Below are 17730 nucleotides of genomic sequence, written 5' to 3'. Positions count from 1 at the left end.
AGGATTTAGATGAGTTTGCGTTATGGACTTCAGTCAACTATCTAAAAAGTGTCTTTGTCCCAAATGGCAGCCAACGTAGTACACTACTTTTGAGCAGAGCCTCATGGGTACTGGACAAAAGTAGTGCACTATATAGGGAATAGGGGGGAAACTTAAAGATAAATCAAAGAAATCTGTCATACATTTTAAAGTTTTTGCAGAGGAGATCTTAGTCGTGCAATTATACAACGATTCTAAGATGTTTGGTGCAATATTTCTGTAAAAATGCTGTCCTTGAAACAGTCTTGATGTGTTCGTCAAAAGAGAGATCAGGGTCCAGAGTAACGCCAAGGTCCTTCACAGTTTTATTTGAGACGACTGTACAACCATCAATATTACTTGTCAGATTCAACAGAATATCTCTTTGTTTCTTGGGACCTAGAACAAGCATCTCTGTTTTGTCCGAGTTTAAAAGTATAAAGTTTGCAGCCATCCACTTCCTTATGTCTGAAACACAGGTTTCAAGCGAGGGCAATTTTGGGGCTTCACCATGTTTAACTGAAATGTACAGCTGTGTGTCATCCGCATAGCAGTGAAAGTTAACATTATGTTTTCGAATGACATCCCCAAGAGGTAAAATATATAGTGAAAACAATAGGGGTCCTAAAACGGAACCTTGAGGAACACCGACATTTACAGTTGATTTGTCAGAGGACAAACCATTCACAGAGACAAACTGATATCTTTCCGACAGACAAGATCTAAACCAGGCTAGAACTTGTCCGTGTAGACCAATTTGGGTTTCCAATCTCCAAAAGAATGTGGTGACCGATGGTATCAAAAGCAGCACTAAGGTCTAGGAGCACGAGGACAGATGCAGAGCCTCGGTCTGATGCCATTAAAAGGTAATTTACCACCTTCACAAGTGCAGTCTCAGTGCTATGATGGGGTCTAAAACCAGACTGAAGTATTTTGTATACATTGTTTGTCTTCAGGAAGGCAGTGAGTTGCTGTGCAACAACTTTTTCTAACATTTTTGAGAGGAATGGAAGATTCGATATAGGCCGATAGTTTTTTATATTTCCAGGGTCAAGGTTTGGCTTTACCAAAGAGGCTTTATTACTCTCTTGGTACACATCCGGTGGATAGAGAGCCGTTTATTATGTTCAACATAGGAGAGCCAAGCACAGGAAGCAGCTCTTTCAGTAGTTTAGTTTGAATAGGGTCCAGTATGCAGATTGAAGGTTTAGAAGCCAAGACTATTTTCATCATTGTGTCAAGATATGTAGTACTAACACACTTGAGTGTCTCTCTTGATCCTAGGTCCTGGCAGAGTTGTGCAGACTCAAGACAACTGAGCTTTGGAGGAATACGCAGATTTAAAGAGGAGTCCGTAATTTGCTTTCCAATGATCATGATCTTTTCCTCAAAGAAATTCATGAATTTATTACTGCTGAAGTGAAAGTCATCCTCTCTTGGGGAATGCTGCTTTTTAGTTAGCTTTGCGACAGTATCAAAAATACATTTCGGATTGTTCTTATTTTCCTCAATTAAGTTGGAAAAATAGGATGATCAAGCAGCAGTGAGGGCTCTTCGATACTGTTCAATACTGTCTTTCCAAGCAAGTCAGAAGACTTCCAGTTTGGTGTGGCGACACTTCCGTTACTATTTTCTGGAAGCTTGCTTCAGAGCTTGGGTATTGTCTGTATACCAGGGAGCTAGTTTCTTATGACAAATGTTTTTAGTTTTTAGGGGTGCAACTGCATCTAGGGTATTGCGCAAGGTTAAATTGAGTTCTTCAGCTAGGTGGTTAACTGATTTTTGTCCTCTGACGTCCTTTGGTAGGCAGAGGGAGTCTGGAAGGGCATTAAGGAATCTTTGGGTTGTCTGAGAATTTATAGCATGACTTTCGATGCTCCTTGGTTGGGGTCTGAGCAGATTATTTGTTGCGATTGCAAACATAATAAAATGGTGGTCCGATATTCCAGGATTATGAGGAAAAACATTAAGATCCACAACATTTATATTCCATGGGACAAAACTAGGTCCAGAGTATGACTGTGACAGTGAGTAGGTCCAGAGACATGTTGGACAAAACCCACTGAGTCGATGATAGCTCCAAAAACCTTTTGGAGTGGGTCTGTGGACTTTTCCATGTAAATATTAAAATCACCAAAAATTTGAATATTATCTGCTATGACTACAACGTTCGATAGGAATTCAGGGAACTCAGTGAGGAACGCTGTATATGGCCCAGGAGGCCTATAAACAGTAGCTATAAAAAGTGATTGAGTAGGTTGCATAGATTTCATGACTAGAAGCTCAAAAGACGAAAACTATCGTAAATGTCAGCAACACCTCCACGTTTGCGGGATGCACGGGGGATATGGCACTAGTGTAACCAGGAGGTGAGGCCTAATTTAACACAGTAAATTCATCAGGCTTAAGCCATGTTTCAGTCAGGCCAATCACATCAAGATTATGATCAGTGATGAGTTCATTGACTATAACTGCCTTTGAAGTGAGGGATCTAACATTAAGTAGCCCTATTTTGAGATGTGAGGTATCACGATCTCTTTCAATAATGGCAGGAATGGAGGAGGTCTTTATTCTTGTGAGATTGCTAAGGCAAACACTGACATGTTTAGTTTTGCCCAACCTAGGTCGAGGCACAGACACGGTCTCAATGGGGATAGCTGAGCTGACTACATTGACTGTGCTAACAACCTGCTGCTTGGCCTGCACCCTATTTCATTGTAGAGGAGTTAGAGCCCTGTCTATGTTGGTAGATAAGATGAGAGCACCCCTCCAGCTAGGATGGAGTCCGTCACTCCTCAGCAGGCCAGGCTTGGTCCTGTTTGTGGGTGAGTCCCAGAAAGAGGGCCAATTATCTACAAATTCTATCTTTTGGGATGGGCAGAAAACAGTTTTCAACCAGCGATTGAGTTGTGAGACTCTGCTATAGAGCTCATCACTCCCACTAACTGGGAGGGGGCCAGAGACAATTACTCGATGCCGACACATCTTTCTAGCTGATTTACACGCTGAAGCAATGTTACGCTTGGTGACCTCTAACTGTTTCATCCTAACATCGTTGGTGCCGATGTAACAGTATAGACTTTACGTCCGTCCCCTCACCCCGACCTGGGCGCGAACCAGGGACGCTCTGCACACATCAACAGTCACCCTCGAAGCATCGTTACCCATCGTTCCACAAAATCCGCGGCCCTTGCAGAGCAAGGGGAACCACTACTTCAAGGTCTCAGAGCAAGTGACGTCACCGATTGAAACGCCACTAGCGCGCACCACCACTAACTAGCTAGCCATTTTACATCGGCTACACTCACCCCCTTTTGACCTCCTCCTCTTTCCGCAGCAACCAGTGATCCGGGTCAACAGCATCAATATAGACTTTACGTCTGTCCTCTCACCCCGACCTGGGCGCGAACCAGGGACGCTCTGCACACATCAACAGTCACCCTCGAAGCATCGTTACCCATCGTTCCACAAAATCCGCGGCCCTTGCAGAGCAAGGGGAACCACTACTTCAAGGTCTCAGAGCAAGTGACGTCACTGATTGAAACGCCACTAGTGCGCACCACCGCTAACTAGCTAGCCATTTCAAATCGGCTACACCGACGTGGATAACAATATCTCTATACTCTCTACACTCGCCAGTTTTAGCTTTAGCTAGTACCATCTTCAGATTAGCTTTAACATCAGTAGCCCTGCCCCCTTGTAAACAGTGTATGATCGCTGGATGATTAGTTTTAAGTCTAATACTGCGGGTAATGTAGTCGCCAATGACTAGGGTTTTCAATTTGTCAGAGCTAACAGTAGGAAGCTTCGGCGTCTCAGACCCCGTAACGGGAGGAGTAGAGTCCAGAGAAGGCTCGGCATCAAACTCCGACTCGCTGCTTAATGGGGAAAACCGGTTGAAAGTTTCTGTTGGCTGAATGGGCGACACCAGTTGAGCATTCTTACAGCATTTCCCTCCAGAAGCCATGAGAAAGTTGTCTGGCTGCGGGGACCGTGCGAGGGGATTTATACTAACGTTACTATCTGTAGTTACTGGTGGCACAGATGCTGTTTCATCCTTTCCTACACTGAAATTACCCGCGCCTAACGATCGCGTCTGAAGCTGGGCTTGCAGCGGTTGGCCGAAGCTTCCTACTGTTAGCTCTGACAAATTGAAAACCCTAGTCATTGGCGACTACATTACCCGCAGTATTAGACTTAAAACTAATCATCCAGCGATCATACACTGTTTACAAGGGGGCTACCACATGGCAACCTCTACGTTTGTAGAACACCAGAGGAAATTTCAAGTGTAGGTTCAAAATTCCCAACATTCATTTGTGGGCCATTTGCCTCATGCAAGCCAACAGCTAATCAAATGGTTGTACTCCTTTTCAATGGCTGTGAGAAATTGCTATTTGAACATTGTCCCAAACATGCTCACCATGTCCCCCATTTTTACTTCCAGGAATTCAGCTTGCATTTTGCTACAGATCTCTGTTTATTACCCATGCATAGTCACTTTACTTCTCTACCAGTGGCAATAGAAGGTACCTGTATTACCTCAGATGAGCTTCCTACAGTTTCAATGTTTTGGTTGTGGTGCCCCTGGTCTCAGACAAACCCACATTGACTGGCTGGTCTGATTCCATAGGTACCGGATGTGGTGGTTTGGTACCCTGTGTATATAGCCTTTCTACTGTTATTTTATTGTTGTTCCTTAATAATTTTTATCGTATGGCTTTTCTAGTGATGTGTAAGTATGGCAGTCATCAAAATAAACTTTACTGGGATGGACCTTTTAACCTGTGGAAGTGTTGGCTGTCTGTTACCAGATGTAAGTGGCAGTATTGAAGCCATGTGCAGCCCGTGCTTCAAGATGCTGGCTACAAGACCTGTAAACCTGTATCATTGGGCTGCAATGGGCTTGAGCATATTTCAAACTTTATGTGAAATCGCTCTGATCAAAATAAGTCAGAGATGGTTCAGCTCTTATCTTAGTATAAGTAGTCTGTTGACCTCTGACATCTGTCATTCTACTTTACCCTTTTCAAAGGGTCATGTGATGTTTTCAAATGATGCTATGCAACATTATAGTAGCACTCCATTCTCCTTTTCACCTGATTCATCACCTGATTTACTGAAAAAAGGCAATAGGTGTTCCTGACGTGGCACATTCAAACGAGTTCAAGAAGTAGTCCTAAGCAGGGGCCACCAAGATACTTGACGCTATGTGTTGTTTAATCAGTTTATAATAACACACTTCTAACACTTATATAGAACCAAGACAGGCTACAGAGGCCACTTGATCAAGCTTGACAGTCACAAGTTTAAGAAGTAAGCCTATAAGCGAAGACTGCTAAGACACTACTGTACGAGTCTTGGCTATTTATGTGTCTGGATGTGTGTTCAGTCCTGTATTTCTAATGACTTTCATTGTCTTTAGGTCTGCAGAACTTGACATGATCAAAGCCATTTGAAAAACTTTTCCATATGTTCATTACACACATTAATCTAATAATTCCATACAGAACACTGGATACCATGGCTATGAGATCTATGTGATTTTGAAAGAGGGGTCTCAAATGAGCATAGGGTGTGTGTGTGTGTGTGTGTGTGTGTGTGTGTGTGTGTGTGTGTGTGTGTGTGTCACAGTTACCAGATCTCAACCCAATTGAACACTTATGGGAGATTCTTGAGTTGTGCCTGAGACAGTGTTTTCCATCACCGTCAACAAAACACCAAATGAAGGAATTTCTCCTGGCAGAATGGTGTCTCATCCCTCCAATATTGTTCCAGACACTTAGAACACATATAATCTATGCCAATGTGAAGTTGAAGCTGTTACAGCGGCTCGTGGGGGACCAACGCCCTATTAAGACACTTTATGTTGGTGTTTCCTTTATTTTGGCAGCTACCAGGATGTGTTAGTGCATGCATGTGCACATGCTTACATGTGTGTGTGAGAACTGAGCTGCACCAGTCTTGTAAAGCGATCTCAGAGCGGAGATGAAACCAGGTCCAGGTGGAAAGTAGTTCACTACGTAAGGAATAGGGTGCCATTTGGGACGCAGACCATGATACGCTGGAGGACATATCTGTTCTCTTATTAACAACTGACGCTGGGTGGAAATATGTGGTAAATATGTACTAGGGAACAGCTAATGTGGAACAGGGCACTCAACGACAGGGACTGGAATCCAATGATAGAGTGTACCCAGCACACACTTCAAAAAGGTCTAATTTGTGTTGTTGGAACACTCAAAAGCAGAGAGAGATGTATATGATTAAGCTCAAGATTTATACCATGATGAACAAGAGATAGAGCCTGAGCGTGAGAAGATATTTATCTTCTGTTTTTTTGTGCTCCAACACCTGTTAACCATCAGTAGTTCCTTATGGACGTTTTTCCTGCGTAAAGCCATATCATTGGATTCCCGGTTAAGTTAGTCCACAGACCACAGTTACACCCAACAGTGCATATGTAGCTCACCCCCCTTTATTGTCACTTCCCTGACCCTTTTCATTTGGGATGGATATCAGCATGTTGAACTGACCTCTCTCTCGCTCTCTCGCTCTCTCTCTCTCTCTCTCTCTCTCTCTCTCTCTCTCTCTTGCTCTCTCTCTAATGAACATTTGGAGTGAAGAATATGGCACTGTCTTCCATTCTTCCTCTTCTTCACCCCAGTCATTCATTTTGCATCACTGCTGGAAAGCCCCTTTTCCCATAAATCAAACAGAGTTATGGAACAATAGAGAAAGGACACGGCCAGTCAGACAATATCACAGTCTGGACAAAAAAACACGTGACCTGGGTTGTCAGTAAAACTCACAGGTCATTTACAGTATGGATTTTAATGTAATGCAGAAGGTTCCACATCATCATCAGTGAGAAGGCAATGTCTGCGTCCCAGATGGTACCCTATTCCTTATATAGTGCACTACTTTTGACCAGAGCCCATAGGGGCATGGCACCCTATTCCCTGGATAGTATACTACTTTTCAGCAGAGTCCAAGGGCCCTGGTGAAAATAAGTGCACTATATAGGGAAAAGTTCAGGGGTCAAATCAGAGGTCATGCTCTGTTATTGGTCCAGCTCTGCAGTAGAAGGCATCTGTTTGAGTTTGTTAAATCTCTCTTCATAAGAATAATTGTGTCTGTGGTAAAAGCAGTTGGACACTGAGCAATTAACATCAGTCACGCCCCTTCTGTAATAGTCACAGATGTTTCTGAATGCTCTTTTTCAACACCATCCGGCATGGGGTGGGATGAGCTGGAGAAGACTGCCCAGAACAGAGAACGATGGAGAAGAGTTGGCGATGGCCTATCCTCCCAAAGGAGCAATGAGCTCCTAAGTAAGTTTTTAAACACCGTATCATATGGCACACAGACTCAAATTAGTGGATCCTTCAAGAACATATATGCTATATCTACAGTGTGTCACGTCCTGACCATAGAGAGTTCTTATTTTCTATGGTGGAGTAGGTCAGGGCGGGACTGGGGGGTTAGTCTAATTTATTATTTCTATGTGGGGTTCTAGTTTTGTTTTTCTATGTTGGTGATTTTGTACATTCCCAATTAGAGGCAGCTGGTAATTGTTGTCTCTAATTGAGGATCATATTTAGGTAGCCTTTTTTCCCACCTGTGGGTTGTGGGATATTGTTTTGAGTTAGTGCACGTAGCGCCTCTGTAGTCACGGTTCAGTGTTTGTTTATTGGTTTGTTTTGTTAAGTTTCACTTTCACTTTCTAATAAATTATGTGGAACTCCGCTACATCTGCTGCACCTTGGTCCTTCTCTACAAACGATCGTGACACAGTGGGTATCATAAGTATTCACCCCCTTCGATTTCTTCACATTTTATTGTGTTTCAAAGTGAAATTAAAATGGATTTACTAAGAGCGTCTGCTAAATGACTTAAATGTAAATGTAAATGTATAATTTTTTTGTTAATGATCTACACCAAATACTTTAATGTCAAAGTGGATATTCTGTTAAACTGTAACATGAATATACCTTGATTAGATGTATTCACCCCACTGAGTCAAAACATATTAGAAACACCTTTGACAGCTGTTAGTCTGGGTTAGTCTCAAAGGGCTTTGTAAACCTGGATTGTGTAATATGTGCCCATTCAAAATTCTTCATGTTCTGCCAAAATGTTTGGGGTCATGGACAATTTTCATGTCTTGCCATAGATGTTCAATCAGATATATGTGAAAACTGTAACTTGGCCACTCAGGAATATTCACTGTCTTCTTGGTAAGCAACTCCAGTATAGATTTAGCGTGTGTGTGTGTGTGAGAGAACCTGCCTGAAAGGAGCACACGTGTATGGGGTTTGCCAGACAGAGCGGGAGATAAAACGTATGGTAGGAATTCACAGTGGCCAGATATCTGTCCTTCCTCTTTCTTCTCCTCCTCCTCCACCCTAAACAGTGGCTAAAGTGGTGATTGTTTTGTTACACTATTAATCACATTAACCCCCCTGTGATGTTGTGAAGCAGTTACTTCCACCCAATAAAGCAGCCTAGTGACCGAGTCTGTGCCCCAAATGGCACCCTATTCCCTACATAGTACACTACTTTTGACTAGAGCCGTATGGGCCTTGGTCAAAATAACTGCATTCTACTGTATAAGGAATAGGTTGCCATTTATGCCGGAAGTTGATACAGAACACTGTCGCAGCACGGATTGACAACCTCTGAGCTTTTGCATGTTAGGACGCAGTCAAAGACTGTTGAAAAGTACACCAACGTGCAGACGTCATTAATAAGGTTCCCAAGGTATCCTAATAGCAAGAGACGTTACTTGGAGGCCAGAAACATGGTTTAGGGTTAGTTATAACTTATATGTTATGGCGATAACGCTGTGTAAGAGGCGTCACGCTGCAGCTTAACAGTAGCCCTTCTTTCCTCACGAGCCGACATTGGAACCTTTGTCTCGCAAACACACATGACTGCATGCGTGACAACCTTAGCCAGCTGCGCCACTAAAACGCTAGCAATTCGATGGCGTGGATGATGATATTTCAAGAGGTTTTGAACAACCAATTGAATTTTGGTTACAGTTGGTTATAGGATAGGAATCATGTTTATGACAGTAATATAAGCCTTATAGGAGCATCAATAGGCCTGTAAGCATCGCCAGGCCTGCTGGGAAAACCTGTAGATGTGGACCAATAAATAATCATGGTGCATAATACAACATTATATACATTCTGTCTGGCCAGGTCTCTTTTGTGAAAGATGTATTCTGATCTCATTTCAACTTCATGGTTAAATAAAGGCTTAATACAGTTTTAAAAAGTTATCGTAATGGTTTACTGCATGGCTATTTGAGGTAGTGTGTTCTTTTTAATCTCCAGTTGAGTACAGGGAAACATGCCAGAGACAGTCCAGAACATCTTAGACATCAGGCAAACAGATGGTTTGGAAGTCGCAACAGTCCAAACAAATCAAACCCAGGCTCTCTTCAGACCTGGCATATCTAACCCAGGCTCTCTTCAGACCTGACACATCTAACCCAGGCTCTCTTCAGACCTGACACATCTAACCCAGGCTCTCTTCAGACCTGGCACATCTAACCCAGGCTCTCTTCAGACCTGGCATATCTAACACAGGCTCTCTTCAGACCTGGCATATCTAACCCAGGCTCTCTTCAGACATGGCATATCTAACCCAGGCTCTTTTCAGACCTGGCATATCTAACCCAGGCTCTCTTCAAACCTGACACATCTAACCTGGGCTCTCTTCAGACCTGACACATCTATCCCAGGCTCTCTTCAGACCTGACACATCTTACCCTCCTAAAACAAAAGTAGTGCACTTCATAAGGAAAAGGGTGCTGTTTGGGAGGCTGGAACAGTACCCGGTGGTGGAGTAGTTTGAACTAAGGTATGATGATGATTCATTTGTCGGTCATTCGTTGTTTAAAAAAAACATTCACTCATACTGGCACAAAGTATCAAATGACCTCTCAGGGCCTCGCTGTTAGATGAGTATGAAGATTATGGTTGTGTCCCAAATATACAGTGCACTACTTTTGACCAGGGCCCAGTGCACTACTCGGGGAATAGGGTGCCATTTGGGACACATCTGTGTCATAAAACACTCTTAGAAAAAAAGAGTTCCAAAAAAGGGTTCTTCAGCTGTCACCATAGGAGAGCCCTTTTTGGTTCCAGGTAGAACTTTTTTGGGTTCCATGTAGAACCCTCTTGAGTTCTACCTGGAACCAAAAAGGGTTCTTCAAAGGGGAACAGCCGGACAACCCTTTTAGGTTCTAGATAGAAAAAAAAGGTGCTAAGAGTGTAAAGTACAGTGTGGTATAAGTACAGTGAACCTGTCGAGGCCAGAAAAAGCCGTCCTGCTTGTACCAGAGCCAACAATTACCTCAACACATGACTATGTTACATCATCTCTGCTGGCCCCTGGCCCCTGTTGTGAAACTACACACAGACAGGCACTGGGAGAAAACTTGGCACCTGAGGAGGTAAAGATGTAGTGTATATGCAGCTACATGGAAAACATGTCTCCCAAATGGCATCCTATTCCCTATATTGTGCCCTACGTTTGACCAAGGCTAATCTGGTTCTGGTTAAAAGTAGTGCACTATATAAGGAATAGGGTTCCGTTTGGGACATAAACGGAGGACTTGACACCTAAAGGTAGAGATGTACTGTATCTACAATGTGCCTGTCAGCACACATTGTGGAATTCCTCCACCCCAGTTAGGTGTGGCTGTGTTAGTGTAAGGCACTCCTCAGTGTTGTATGCAGGTTAGTGTCCGTGTTGTAGCTAGGTAGACAATCCAAGGTACAAAGCACTCAGAGTCAATGAGGACAAACCTCCATGTGAGATGACAACAGGTGAGGTGGAACCGAGCCACACTCAAACACACCATCCCCTTCACACCACACAGACACATCTTCAGCTTCTCTCTCTGTGTCTACTACTGCAGTGAGAGAGGGGAAAGCAAAGACATCCACAGACGCACCAGACTTTGTAGCCTACTACATGGATGGGATGTGTAGAAACATTATAAATGGGGATTGAAGTAGTATTTTTCGTAATAGTTAACTTATCTCTGTGCTATTGTCCTTGTGGTACAGAAAGTTATTATTTGTATTTTATAGACATAAAACATTATCATCCTTAGTAAGTTATTTTAAAGACGGCCACAGGGAATAGAAACAGTAGGACAATATAACTCTTATCCACAACTCTGTTTCTCCTATGATGTTTCTTTCCTATGTAGAGGCTAACTATGTGTAGACTAAACCACTGCTGGCTGTTTAAACTAATGTCTTATGAGTGCTCTTACCACTAGAAATACTCTGCATTTACCATTATAGTTTTACAGCAGTAGTCAAACGCACCAATTAAGTCCCCTCGCTACTACTACTATACTACATATCTGCTCAGAGCAATACAAACTAAACACAACTACACTATAGGGGCTTGTATGTAGGCTGAACAAAAATATAAACGCAACATGCAACAATTTCAAGATATTAAGGTTCTTATAAGAAAATCAGTCAATTTAATTAAATAAATGAGGCCCTAATCGGGGGGCTCCCGAGTGGCACAGCAGTCTTTGGCACTGCATCTCAGTGCTAGAGGTGTCACTACAGACCCTGGTTCAATTCCAGGCTGTATCATAACTGGCCATGATTGGGAGTCCCATAGGGCGGCGCACAATTGGCCCAGCGTCGTCTGGGTTAGGGTTTGGCCAGGGTGGGCCGTCATTGTAAATAAGAATTAATTAACTGACTTGCCTAGTAAAATAATCTATGGATTTCACGTGACTAGGTGTAACGGATGTGAAACGCTAGCTTAGTTAGCGGTGGTGCGCGCTAAATAGTGTTTCAATCGGTGACGTCACTTGCTCTGAGACCTTGAAGTAGTGGTTCCCCTTGCTCTGCAAGGGCCGTGGCTTTTGTGGAGCGATGGGTAACGATGCTTCGAGGGTGACTGTTGTTGATGTGTGCAGAGGGCCCATGGTTCGCACCCGGGTATGGGCGAGGGGAAGGTCTAAAGTTATACTGTTACATAGGCAGGGGCACAGCCACGGGTGGTCTTGGGAGGGCATAGGCCCACCCACTGGGGAGCCAGGCCCAGCCAATCAGAATGAGTTTTTCCTCACCAGAAGGGTTTATTACAGACAGAAATACTCTTCAGTTTCATCAGCTGTCTGGGTGGCTAGTCTCAGACGATCCTGTAGGTGAAGAAGCCAAATGTGAAGGTCCTGGGCTGGCGTGGTTACACGTGGTCTGCTTTTTTTCTCTCTCTAAAACGATGTTGATCATTCAATTCTCTGGCAACAGCTCTGCTGGACATTCCTGCAGTCAGCATGCCAATTGCAAACTCCCTCAAAACTAAAGACATCTGTGACTTTCACTTTTACTTGAGTCATTTTCTATTAAGGTATCTTTACTTTTCCTCAAGTATGACTATTGGGTACCTTTTCCACCACTGGGTTTCATGCAAGTCGAAGTAAAGTCTAAAGGCAACTGGTGTACAGTGTTTTACCGGTCAGAAGTTGTGGTTGAACAGGCCCGGTTTTGTCTACTGTTATGTCTATTTTATTATCTTTTTTCAAAATTCTCAGTATACACCCAAAATGTTCTAAATACACTGGAATACTGAATGAAACCCTTTGAAGGAGAGGCCATATAATAAATATAATTATTCTCAGTCATTCATTTGAACTGCAGATTATGGAATCCATCTGTTGACTGAACAAAACAATATTTAAATCTAAGACAGGACTAAACTCACAAACCACGGGGTGTGTGTGGTGTCACTGAGTGGTAATAATCAACAACCACAAGCAGGAGACAGACAGTCACTTAGACATTTAGCAGGATTAGCATTTTCTCTGTTGTCTTTGTTTTTGTTGCAAAAATTATAAGCAACAAAGCTGTATGGAATAGAGAGCCTCTCCTCTACTCTCACTACCAGGAGCCAAGCCAAAGTTCAATTAAGAGATATTCACACGGATCCCTAGTAGCATCCCCACTAGATCAGTGTTTCATCCAAATGGTACCCTATTCTCTATGTAGTGGACTACTTTTGACCAGGGCCAAAAGCAATCTGGTCAAAAGTAGTGCATTATACAGTGTAGGGAATAGGGTGCCATTTGGGATGCAGGCCATATCTGTGTCATTTACATTTACATTTAAGTCATTTAGCAGACGCTCTTATCCAGAGCGACTTACAAATTGGTGCATTCACCTTATCAATATAGGGTTAGTCCCCGTTTCATATTTTACTAAAGAAAAGAGACTGGCTTTTTTTATTATTTAACTAGGCAAGTCAGTTAAGAACAAATTCTTATTTACAATGTAGGCCTACCGGGGAACAGTGCCGCTGATCTGCCTTTTCAGGGGCAGAATGACAGATTTTTACCTTGAAAGCTCGGGGATTCGATCCAGCAACCATTTGTTACTGGCCCAATACTCTAACCACTAGGCTACCTGCCGCCCCAAATGTATCACAGAAGACAGAGTGGCCTAAGTGTAAAGTTTCACTACATTGTTGGAAAAGTCAAACATAATGGTAGTAGTATCTAGGTTACTTTATTATACCAGATGAGACAATAAAGTACTATAGAATAATAGTCTATGCATTGTCAGAATACACTGACCTTACCATAGAGATGAAGCTATTTTTTGTATGATTAAGTTTGTTAAAAGAAAAAGAGACTAAAGGATAGATTTGGGCAGTTTTGAATAATCATAGTACATGATGGGCTGGCATATGTCACAGGCATGAAAATAATCCGGGAATATTTGAAAGATGGAGGAACTCTTAAAGAAGCTATCAAGAATTAATGGAAACTTTCAGCTACTAGGGAAAATATGCTGCTTCTAGGGGGAGTATGGGCATATTTTATGCAAATGTTTTTTTTGTTAAAGGGGTGGAGTCTGTCTTGAATTATTGTGATATGATAAAATGCCCTTGTACCAAAAGGGAGAGATGAGCAACTTTAAACTGATTTAGCTAAAGTGTTCTAACTTTCACCGGAATACACATCTTTCAATAATACTGGAAGATGAGGTACAATTCCATGGTGGGAGATCTCTGTTGATCTCAATTGGTTACAATCATTGCTCTAAATTATATATAACTGGGAACCCTACTACCATTACCAATAAATAGACCTACCTCTGGATTGTTATTTGCGCTAAAGATCACAACCTTTACTTAAATATTATTCAACAGAGGTAAAAATGTTTAAGAAATCGATTTAGTACAGTATTGAAAGTGTTATAGCAGATATTCGAAGAAACATTCCATTTGTTACAGCAGAGATCAAAAGACATGACTTACACATAGCTGTCTTCTTATTTCATTGGGAGGGAATGACAGTTCAGGCCTTGATTAAGTCTGTGTCAAGATGACAAAGTGGTCTGTGTTTTAGCCCAAGATACTTTTATGACTTGACCTGGGAAATAAGCTTACCTGACCTAGGAAACCATCCCTGTTCAAAGGACAGTGCGATAAACGACAAATTTCACTTTCTCGTTCTCACACTCCTCCACTTGCCTCGAATGAGCTCGATTTTGTATTAACATGTTTCCATTTCTTAGTGCTTAAAACGTCTTATGGATGCAGGGGCACTATTGAGTAGCTTGGATGAAAGGTGCCCAGAGGTGCCCAGAGTAAACGGCCTGCTCCTCAGTCTCAGTTGCTAATATATGCATAGTATTATTAGTATTGGATAGAAAACACTCTGAAGTTTCTAAAACGGTTTGAATGATGTGGGTATAACAGAACTCATATGGCAGGCATAAACCTGAGTAGAAATCCAAACAGGAAGTGAGAAATCTGAGGTTGGTATATATTCAACCCATTCCCTATTGAAATCACATTGGGATTTGAATGAATATTCACTTCCTAGGGCTTCCACTAGATGTCAGCTGTCTATAGAAATTTGAATGAGACTTCTACTGTGTTGTGGGACAGAATAAGAGGGGAATGAGTCAGGCTACTGGCAGAGAGCCATTTCCCGGTCACGCGCATAGCACATGATATCTTCTTGCGTTCCGTTCCTCCACAAGACACAAAGGAATTCTCCGGTTGGAACTTTATTGAAGATTTATGATAAAAATATCCTAATGATTTGATTTGAAATGTTTCTTCGACGTGTAATATAAAATTTTGAAGTTTTTGTCCGAAGAAATGGTCGACCAGCACCAGCATTTGGATAGGTGTACCAAACGCGCTAACAAAAGTAGCTAATTGGACATAAATAACGAACAAATCAAGCATTTATTGTGGACCTGTGATTCCTGGTAGTGCATTCTGATGAAGATCATCAAAGGTAAGGGAATATTTATCATGTAATTTCTGGTTTATGTTGACTTCAAAATGGCGGCTAATTGCATTATATTTCTGAGCGCCGTCTCAGACTATTCCATGATTTGCTTTTTCCGTAAAGTTTTTTTGAAATCTGACACAGCGGTTACATTAAGGAGAGGTATATTTATAATTCCATGTGTATAACTTGTATTATCATCTACATTTATGATGAGTATTTCTGTTGAATCGATGTGGCTATGCAAAATCACTGGATGTTTTTGGAACTAGTGAACGTAACGCGCCAATGTAAACTCAGATTTGTTATATAAATATGAACTTTATCAAACAAAACATACATGTATTGTGTAACATGAAGTCCTATGAGTGTCATCTGATGAAGATCATCAAAGGTTAGTGATTCATTTTATCTCCATTTGTGATTTTTGTGACTCCTCTCTTTGGCTGGAAAAATGGCTGTGTTTATTCTGTGGCTTGGTGTTGACCTAACATAATTGTTTGTGGTGCTTTCGCTGAAAAGCATATTTGAAATCAAACACTGTGGTGGGATTAACAACAAGATTACCTTTAAAACGGTATAAAATACATGTATGTTTGAGAAATTTTAATTATGAGATTTCTGTTGTTTTGAATTTGGCACCCTGCACTTTCACTGGCTGTTGTCATATCATCCCGTTAACGGGATTGCAGCCCAAAGAGGTTTTAACAGAAGAATGTCTGTCCACATCACAGTGTGGCTCCACAGTCCATAGAGTTTAGATTTACTACAGCTTCAATTAGTAGATTTTTGGAGAAGGCATAATATACATTACTACTCCACCAGGAGGAATCCCTTCCTCGTCTATAGACTGGTTCCTACTACAGCCGGCTATATGGCACAGCCACAGGTTGCCATGGACTCCATGTTAGCTTCCTGAGGACTTGCCTGCTGAGCTGAAGCCTGGTTTGAGGCTCCATAAAAGCCTACAACATATACATTACAACTCCACCAGGAGGAATCACTTCCCCTCAGACTCACTCATTGTCATTCCGACTACAGCAAGCTATATGGCACAACTATGTCCCCAATGGTGCACTATGTAGTGCACTACTTTTCACTGAGCCCTATCATCGCTGGTCAAAAGTAGTTCACTAAATAGGGGAATAGGGTACTATTTGGAACACAACCATCATTAGCTTCTTGGGGGCTTATCATGCTGAGCTGAGATCTGGTTTGAGGTATGTGAGGAAGGCTTGGGTCAGAGATGAGGGCCCTAGTTTCCTCTACTCATCTAGGCTGAATCTCAAATGGCACCATATTCCCTACATAGTGCAATACATTTGACTAGAGCCCTGGTCAAAAGTCATATACAATATAGGGAATAGGGTGCCATTTGGGATAAAACCCTGCAGTCTTAATTACATTACCATCCTCCTCATCACCACCTGTCGTCACTTGGATCGCCATGGTAACATTTCCCTCAGTGCCCCCTAACTTTATGCTGTTCTAAAAATATCACATAACTTCGTTTTTAGGGAACAATTGCTTTTATTGAGTCACTTCAACATCGTTACCACATATGAGAAACAATAATACAAATTCAAAAATCCTCCATCCCACCCCCTATTAGGCTGGTCCCAGATCTGTTTGTGCTTTTGCCTACTCCATTGTCAAACATGTTTGGCATAACCATTTAATAATGAGGTTTAAGTAAGAGATCTGAAACAGACTGGCACCCAGGCTAACCCCCCCATCCCTTGATTGACCTGAAGTTGAATTCTAGTTTGGTTTACACTGTAATGTATGCTGCAAGTATGTACAGGTAAGGGTTTGGACAGGAATGATGTAAAAATGTTACAAATATATCCATGAAGGATGAGAGCCTGGTGAGATTCTCCTAATAAACCATAATTTCCTTGACTTTGTCAAGTCCTATCAACAATGTTTAATTGCAAAATGATTAAGCCATACCGTTGTTGAAGTCGTTTCTGATAAAGACTAGCAGCCACACACAATCAAAATCAGTTTGTTTGACATTTGTCTATTTTGGACAAATGTTAGTTATTACAGTGAGTTTGTGTGTTCATGGTGATCAAAAGACACAGGAAATAAAAATGGATACATAACAATGGTTCATATTTATTACCATCATGCTTGAGATTCATCCCAGAAAATTGCATGGGCTTCAAACAAGAGTATTGTAATGTGTGTATTTGTAAGTAAAATATTTATTTCCTTGTAATAAAAATAAAATAAATAGAGTCGCACAATCCATATATAAACTCATTTATTGGGTAAATCACCAACGTTTCGGCATCACTGTGCCTTCTCTGAAGAAGTTTATAGTTTATATATGGAGTGGTTGACATTTAGGAGAAGGTTTTACAGCTTTGTGATTACATTTTTTATTTAAAAATCTACCTATTTGATTA

This window comes from Oncorhynchus nerka, linkage group LG11 (genome assembly GCF_034236695.1).
Source record: "Oncorhynchus nerka isolate Pitt River linkage group LG11, Oner_Uvic_2.0, whole genome shotgun sequence".
Lineage (NCBI taxonomy): Eukaryota > Metazoa > Chordata > Actinopteri > Salmoniformes > Salmonidae > Oncorhynchus > Oncorhynchus nerka.
The sequence above is the reverse complement of the archived record's forward strand: the minus strand, read 5'-3'. Positions refer to the sequence as shown.